The 8,873-nt window shown below is 32.4% G+C and overlaps 1 long non-coding RNA gene across 1 annotated transcript; it reads left to right on the top strand.

The window, feature by feature from the left end:
- The first annotated feature begins 3,525 nt into the window (after positions 1-3,525).
- LOC145630641 (uncharacterized) lies at positions 3,526-8,358 on the top strand. Its single transcript, XR_014112153.1, has 3 exons — positions 3,526-3,662; positions 3,865-3,947; positions 8,081-8,358. It is a non-coding gene; the product is annotated as an uncharacterized LOC145630641 (long non-coding RNA).
- The last annotated feature ends 515 nt before the right edge of the window (positions 8,359-8,873 follow it).

The raw sequence follows: 8,873 nt of genomic DNA, 5'->3' as shown, positions 1-8,873 counted from the left end.
ACATATTCCCTTTAAACATGCAATATGGTGATCAATAATAATAATAGAATAAAAATTAATATTGGAAGCAATTTAACAATAATAGCGTTAGTCAAATCAAATATAAAATACCCTAATCATGATACTAGCAATATTAAAATAAAATAAGAGCAATTAAATTAATTAATTACTCACATTCCGCACGTTCCTTTAAATTGCTACATCATGAATAAATTGTTAGTGTTGACTCGAATGAACAATACAAGAGGGGGGGTGAATTGTATTGTTGAGGAACTAGGGTAATTTTTGCGAAATTCTTAAACAAACTTAAACAAAAACTTTAAAGTGCAAGAGAGATTTTACGTGGAAAACTTCTTGGCCCTAATCAAGAAGAAAAACCACGACCACAAGGGATTTTAAACTCAACTCTTAATAATAATAGGGCAAACAACCTATTACAAATTAAGACTCTAAACTCAAGTTCCTCTACGAACTTAAGTTCCCCCTCAACTGATCCCTCAATCAGTTAAGCACTCTAATCTCTCTCTTTTCCTTGCTTCACTCAAAGCAACTCAAACACTCTAGAGTTTACCCAAACTCTACCCCAATACAACTCAAGATTAAAACTACTAAGATGCTAAGTACAAAGACACTCAAGGACTTAAGTGGATTTTTGACTCTTTTAGAAAAGCTAAGTATTGTAATGCTCAAGTGTACTTTACAAAACAGAAAAACCAATCCTATTTATACAAGAGAAAATCAGTTGAAGAGCCTCACATCTGCCTTAACTCCCACTACACCACAACTTCCATGAAATAAGGAAGTGCAGTTCGTGGAGGCTTGGGCAGCAAGCTGAAGCACACAATAGGGGAGTGGTTAGTTCCTTTATTTTCTCAACCTCCTTGACTCAGTAAAAAGACGTTTTCAAAATTAGTTTTACCAAGTCAGATTTTCCAAAATATTAGGATAAAATCAAAACAGAAAATCTTTAAAACAAATAAGATAGTTTTTCTTAAAAGATAATTTTCCGAAAATAAAATAGAATCTTTTTAAACAAAGGAAAATAAAATCTTTATAAACCAAAATTAAATCCACTTAAAATCCTATCAATTAACAATGTACTTAGCAAATATACAAGAAGCCTAAAATATATAAAGATACAATAGACTTCTTGGAACTCAGTGAAGCTTCGACTCTGGAGCTTCAGTTCCTCACTCAAGGAACTTAGTTTCTGATTGTCTTCTATACTCGTCCATAGCTCATTCTTTAGACTTGTTCCATGCTCCATTCTGACTCTAGAACTTCGTTGCCTTCAAGAACCTGTCAAATACATCAAAACTAATAGACAAAAATTAAATTCCTTATGGGTTTGCTTAGGTTCCTTGAGTCATCATCAAAAATTAAGGTCAACAGTTAGTAACTTCAATAAAAAAAATATAAAGTAAATGAAAATTAAATTAAATTAAATAAAAAGTAGAGTTGATTTGGTCCAAACCCTCAATTATTTGTACCTTTCACGCCTTGGTTTAAGGACGGAACCTCGGGTTAAGTATGGACTCCTTGTAGCGCTTAGGGGAATTATTATGGAAGAATAAGAAGGCTAGAAGTTAGGTTAAAGAGGGAGAAGAGAATGATTTTTGGTGTAAGGTGAGAGAGAATGATTATTGGTGCCCCGAACTGTAGAAAGGGGGTCCTATTTATAGGGAAAATGAACAGAGGGAACATGCGGAACCCTAAAAAGATAAAAACCCTAAAAAATAACACTGTGTCACGGCAAAGAGCACCGTGACACGGTGCCAGGCACCGTCAGATGGGGGAAGATCTCGTGACACGGGGGAAAATGAGTGACGCGGGAAATAATTTGGTTACGGGAAGTGAAAACGCGTTTAGGGATTACGCGGAGAAAACACGGAGCAATCTCGTGTCACGGGATTTGCATCGTGACACGGGAAGACATGTGGTGACACGACATTGTCCACCGTGGAACAGTTCAGTATGCCGTGTCACGGTGTAAAAAGTACGAGGAAATTACACGGAATATCCCCGTGTCACGGAATTGGCATCGTGACACGGGAAATTGCACCGTGACACGGTGCAAAATCCCGTGACATGGGGATATTATGTGCATATTTACACAAAAAGGGCACCGTGTCACGGGAATAAGCCCCGGGTGACACGTCAGCATTTGCCGCGTCGCGGCATTTTAGCTGTTGCGCGGTGATTTTAGTTTTTTACCCGTTTAAAAATTATTCATAACTTTTGATCCGTAACTCAGAATAAGACATATAATATATCATTGAAAATCTTATCAAAGCTAATTTCCAACCCAATTAGAGTTAGGTCAAAAATGATTTGTAGATTTTAAGATATGGCAGTTTTAGTGGAAGGGTGTCGGTTTTAGGCCGAGTTTAGTGTTTTGCTCATATCTTCTTCGTTATAGCTCGGAATTGGGCTTATGATATATTGTTGGAAATCTTATTTTAAGGACTATCCAACCAAATAATAATTGGATCAAAATTGTATATCCATAAAATCAGTTTCTCTCGGTTTTGCGATGTGGACACGAAAAGTGGAAAATAGGTTATGGTTTAGGGAAATGAGCTAGAAATTGGATTGGTTCATGAAATATATTGGATAGAACATGGATTTCAGCACTCCAAATATTAAATACTCAACCCGGACAATAATGGAGGTAAGAGGTGTTCATCATCGGGTTTGGTTTTGGGGAGACATTTTTAGGTGTTTACAGTGACTAATTATGCTAAAGACAATCATTTGATCTTATTGTTTGCCTTGATTTATTGTTTTGATATCTCTATGTTTGAAGTGTGTTTCCTTAACTTAATGGATTGATGATGTGAGTGATTGTTTACCTTGGAAGAAACTATTGAGGATAAGTTAAATATTTTCTTTTAGAGTTTCATATCTTTTTTATGGAGTGTGTTTCCTAATATTTCTTCTAAAGTTTTTCAATGTCAATTCACTAAGTGTTGTTGGAAGTGTTCCGGGCTAAACTTGTGAGTAAAGATTACTTTGTTTTTCTTGTCTTAATGGAACAATAGAGGTCTCACTTAGATGACTTAATTATTTTGGATCTTAGTCCTTGATGATAAGTTTCCCTCTAGTGGTTGAAGTTTGTCAATTCTTTTAAGTGGTGACTTAAGTGAGTATATTAGGGAGTTCCTTGTTGAAGATAAAAAAATGTGAGTTGAAAGTTCAAGTGTGAGTTGACTTGAGATTATTACCTCTAGGAGGTGGTACAAGAGTTTGGTTAGTACCTTGTGAGAATCTAATACTTGGGATTAAGTTTACTTCTCACTACTTGCACTACTACAAATCCCTTGGTTTTTCGACGTTATTGGATCGACACTGTGTAGTAGACGTCAATATACAAATATAGATCCCGTATATTTTCGACGCTTTTTCACGTCGAAGTAAAGTCTCGACAGTGAAAAGCGTCTAGAAATTCATGTGATGCACACGTGACTTCAATTAATAATTAATAAAAGCTATGTGGAAAAACTACCCACTTAATAGTACACCTCTCCATCAGCATAAGAACTTCCTCCATGAACCTAAACCTAATTACATAGCACTCGTCATTTTCGTTAGAATTTCTTCAATTTGATTGATTTTGCCTCCCAAAACCACATAAAAATTCAACGAATCGGGCTACAAATGTGGTAATTTCCTTCCTCTACTCGTTGCTATTATCTTTTTTATCTTTATCATAATTTTGTTACTTTTTTTCCATTTTGCTAATATATCATTCGAATTTATCAACTATGTCTTAATCATCAGCTTTTTCTTTGATTTTTTTTTTCTATAATTGTTCTTTGATTTTCGCTTCCATTGCCTCTTTCTTTTTCATGTTTCTTCTTCCAGATCTACCACAAATTAGAAGGAAAAAATTTGATGATTTTTCCAGTTACCTATCTCAATTCGTTCGGCAATCTAAGCATTAAAAGGTATATTCTTTTATTTTAAGTTTCCATACTTGCAAGTTGCAATTACCAGATTTTACTTGTTTCAAAACCCTAGGTTATAGATCGATCTTGTTAAATTTCTATTCTTCAATTAAATCTCCTAGTTTCTACATATTTTTTTTATACATTAGTGGATTGCAAATTTCATTTGTTTAGATCTATTTCATTATGGTATGAAAAAACTTGACATTGAAATGTTTTGCTTATTAGAGTTAAAAAAAAAAAACATTACACTTAGATGTTGAAGAATCAATTGTTAAGGTCTCACATAAAACAACTAATTTATTTTATATATAACAAGAATTTGATATGAATATTATCCATTTAATAAGCTACACTCTAGAGTATTTTCAACGAATATTATCCATTTAATAAGCTACACTCTAGAGTATTTTCAACTAACTACTAGTGAATTTTAGTAGCAATAGTGACATAGAGGCGGATATGACTAACCTTTGTAGCCTTGGTTCTATTCATTCATGATTGTTGTACTTGGTATTTGTAATCAATTTATTGTCAATTATCATTTCTCACTATTTTTTAATTGGTGTTACTCATCTTTATTTTGTTTTTTTCGAAACTCTAGCATTTTATTGTTGTTAATTATTGTTAGAAAAATATATTGATCTTTTTGTCAAAAGAGCAAATGCTTATTAATTCAATACAACTTTACTTTAAGTAAACAAGCTCTTGATGACTTTTTATACTTCAAGCCGAGAAAAAACTTTCTCTAATTTATTGGGTTTAAGGTTGATTTTATCCTATTCCTATCACTCTATTAGCTATACCTTTGTACGTAGTTAGTTCCATTTTTCAATATTAATATAAACAAGAGAGAAAACGTTTGTTTGATGTTGAGTTATACTCTGAAGTTGCAACGTGTTAGCTTAAATTAAACTTTGTAACACACTATTATAATTTGTACTCTTCAACTGAATTTTGAGACTGTTTTGCTAGAGGTGTATGCTAAAACAATTTTGTGTCGGGCCTTATTTTTGAGTGTCTTTATAATTTTATATATTGAATATCATGAATGTCAGTCTATGTTGTGACTTTTAAAGTTCTGTTTTATAATAGAATGGATAATTTAGAAGGATGTCTATCTTGGCACATTTGTCAATTAGGTAATTTTAATTAATATTTTGTGTGAAAAGTTTGGTCTTTGCCAATTCTCTCTTGGGTAATAGAATGGATATGAAAAGTTGATTTCAGTTTTTTTTTTCCCGCTGTTGCCAGACCTTTCTCTGCCAATTCTCTCTTGGGTAATTTTTCCCTCAAAAGTTGGTTTTTCATGCTACTATTAGACTGGTTGTTTCTTGGATGTTCAATTTTTCTTGAAAGTTAAAATTACCTGGATATTGGACTCTGTCCAGCTCCTCTCCTTAAATTGACATGTAATGTTAGTTATGTTTTGTGAGATATCTTAACTTAGAGTTTTGAATATAAAAGTTTAGTATTATATGCTTGAGCTTGCATGACAATTGTGCAGATAATGACTCCAGTCTATGTCATCTTGAGGTTATAGAGTCATATCATCTTAGTGTAAAAGCGATCATATGTTGAATTATATTTTCTAGTATAAAGTTAAACTCATGAGATTTGTTGTTGGGTAGTTGTTAAAATTTTATGAAACCTTAATTAATTGTGTACAACATGTGAAATGCATATGCTATAGAAGTTGTAAAACATAACTATTGTTTTAAAACACTGATTTCTTGTTTACAATCTGGTTTAAGAGGGGCAGCAATTTGAAGGCAAATACATGCAGTCATTTTTAGCCCCTAGTCCCTTCATGAAAATTATAGGTCTCAAAAAGTTATCCAATCTAGGCTCAAGAATTTCTCAATGTGGAACTTTTTGCTAGGAATTATGCCTTCTGGAAATTTGTGGTATGCTGGCTTAAATCTATCGGATCTGGGCTAATTTTTTTACTTGACGTTTGTTTGGGTTGTTGTGTTGAGTTGGGTAGGCTTGTTGTAATGAATACTCTAGTTGTTCGTATTTCTTTTAGTCTATTTTTCCTCCAATTAATTATATATTAGTTGAAAGAAGTATGGTTGTGTTCTTGCATTGTTAACAAATGCTTGATGATTTTTTGTGCTAACCTGTATATTAAGTGACTAGCAGTAGGGAAAGGATTCGTTTGTTCGATACGTGTTATACTAGGCAAGAGTTTTATTAGCAAGAGGTGCAAAGAGTATGATGAATTTTTTTCAGCAAGAGGTCAAAACAACAAGAGTTGGCTGCTTACTTGGGTTCTTCACAGGTTTTCAGTCCTAACCAGTAATAATTGTTTCATAAAAAATCATATTATTATAAAAAGTTGCAGATTGATACAGATTTTTATGTGCATTATAGTTTGTCAAAATCCCTAATTATCTGCTTGGTAGTTTTAGGAATTGAGGATTTAACGATTTGAAAATTATTGAATTATAGGGGATAATCCTGAAACAATGATCTATAATAGTTTATTCTTGGTTTATTAGTATGAGTTTGTCCTTTCCCTTGATCTTTTTGGTCCTTATGATCGTTCTGCCATGTTTGAGATTGATTATTAGGTGTTAATTGTGCTTAAAGTTGGTTCTTTTACATTTTATTTTACTTTTAGTACCCGGAAGCTTTTAGGCCATTGTTTATGAATGAAGTATCCTTAGATTGTCTATAAGGAATTTCTTATCGTCCATGTGTTGCTTTGTAAAATATACATACTAGATTTATTATTAAAGGTTGTTTATATCAATTTAAGTTCTTTTATTTCACTAATTTGTTTTATACTACTTCGCAGATAGAATTAGAATCCCTCTAATCTACAATCTATTACTCGCGGTAAAGGTTTTTTTAGTGCTATTTCTGATTTTGCTTTTCTATTAATAATGTTACTTATTTTGATCATATTTGCTACTATAGAATAAACCAATGTTCCTATGTATACTGTCATATAACTCAAATTACTCTTTAAGACAATTTCTCTTTTTGGAAACATCCTCTAAATTAAGTTATATCTATTTCTTTTTTATACAGTAGAATAAACCAATGTTTCTATGTATACTCTTTATATTATTGTTACCAAAATATGAATCATGCATGGGTACTTCAATTGGCAGCCATACCCCCACACAAGTACGTTATGGGGTATTGTCGTATTGGGCACATTGCTTCTTTATTCATTTTTACTTATATTTTGTGATGGTTTTTAAAGATGGTGCTTCTCATCTCTAATCTTGCATTCGTAATTATGCCAGTATTATTTCCTCATGAATATCATAATGGATCAATGGATTATTAATCATGTTGGATATTTTTGCACAATACGCCATTTTCTGACCTGCCATTTGTTTATTGATGATGTTGTTCCCTTTTTTGGGAGGAGATTCAACAAAATTTACCCTCTTATTATGGTTGTCTATACAATCCTGGTTGCTAGGAACTTGTCTCCTACTAATGGGGCATTGTTTGATTTAGGAACTTGTCTACTTGAAGTTGAAATTTTTTTATGGTACCTGACTTGTTTGCTATGATGGAAACCTGGCTGTGATATTTGATCTCATCTGTTCTTGAAGTCTGGAACTATGAACTAAATCTGTCTGAACTTGCTATGTTGGTATATTTCTGCTTACCATTGTTTTGACTTGTAGGAGCTTGAGGAGAAATGAATTCCTGAACTGAATTCAGAGCTGAATTTCAGATATGAAGTTCAGAACTGAAAATCAGATTTGAAATCAGAGTTGAAATTCAGAATGCTTGTGTGAGTGTGTGTGTGAAATTCAAAGCTTCTCTCTGTGTGTGTGTGTATAATCAGAATGCTTGTAATGGCAATTCTACAGCAGTTAGTTATAGTTGTATTTCTAGAATGCTTGTAATGGCAATTCTACAGCCTTGGATCTTGGGTAAAATGATAAGTATATCTTAATTATGCTAGAACAATAGCAACAACAAATTGTTGTGAAATAATCAAAGTTATAATTATTTATGTGCAAAGGGGAGTGTGTGTGACATAGTCGGCTTCATTTGTTATTGTGATGTATATGTCAAGTCGATGTCTATGTGAATTCTTGAATCTTGAGCCTATAATGTGTAATAATGTACTAATATATACTTTGTATTTTTTTTTGAAGATTAGAAAAGGCAATGTAGGCGCAACAAGAGAATAGGCCGGGACATTTGAGCATCAAAACAAGCGACTATATCGGATCGTCTATAAGGCCATCATCTATCTATTTTGGTTTTTAGTTTTATATTAGTAATGTATTATTTAGGGACAAGCTACTATAATATGCGACATTTTTTTTAAAATTTTTATTAATTAATTGTGTTGATGTTTTCTTTTATAAATTTGGTAATTAACTATGTACTCTTATTATTGTTGATTAATTATTGTTTTTTTATATTTAAATCTAGTTATATAGATTTATTTTAATTTTAATGTTATTAATTTAATTTATGATAAATTTAAATAACTATAATGTATGTATATAATGGTAATAATTTAATAAAAGAAAAAAAAAGCTTAAAAAAAATTCTAGACGTTTTTTAATGTTTACGTATTTTGCACATTTTCATATTTCAAGAGTTTCCCGCCATACCATAGGCTGACACGAATAAACGCAAGACAACAAAAAGCGTCACTAAATTTGAGTACGTGGACATGTAAAAGCGTCGCTAAAGAACTACACAAATTTGGGATAATGCGCGAAATAAGTATTTTCCGACACTTCGTATATTAGTTAGGACACATAAAAGCGTCGATATTCTCGACGCTTTTTTGTGTCCCTCAAAATTCTCGACTCATGTATTCTCGACGCTTTTTAGCAGCGTCGAGAAATATTTTTGCGACGCTTTTTGGCGTCGAAAAAAGCCCTAAAAAGCGTCCAAAAAACACGCTTTTTGTAGTAGTGTTGCTTCAAGGTA

The sequence above is a fragment of the Chenopodium album genome, chromosome 5 (genome assembly GCF_948465745.1).
Source record: "Chenopodium album chromosome 5, dcCheAlbu1.1, whole genome shotgun sequence".
NCBI classification, from domain to species: domain Eukaryota; kingdom Viridiplantae; phylum Streptophyta; class Magnoliopsida; order Caryophyllales; family Amaranthaceae; genus Chenopodium; species Chenopodium album.
This window is presented reverse-complemented; position numbering and strand designations above follow the sequence as displayed.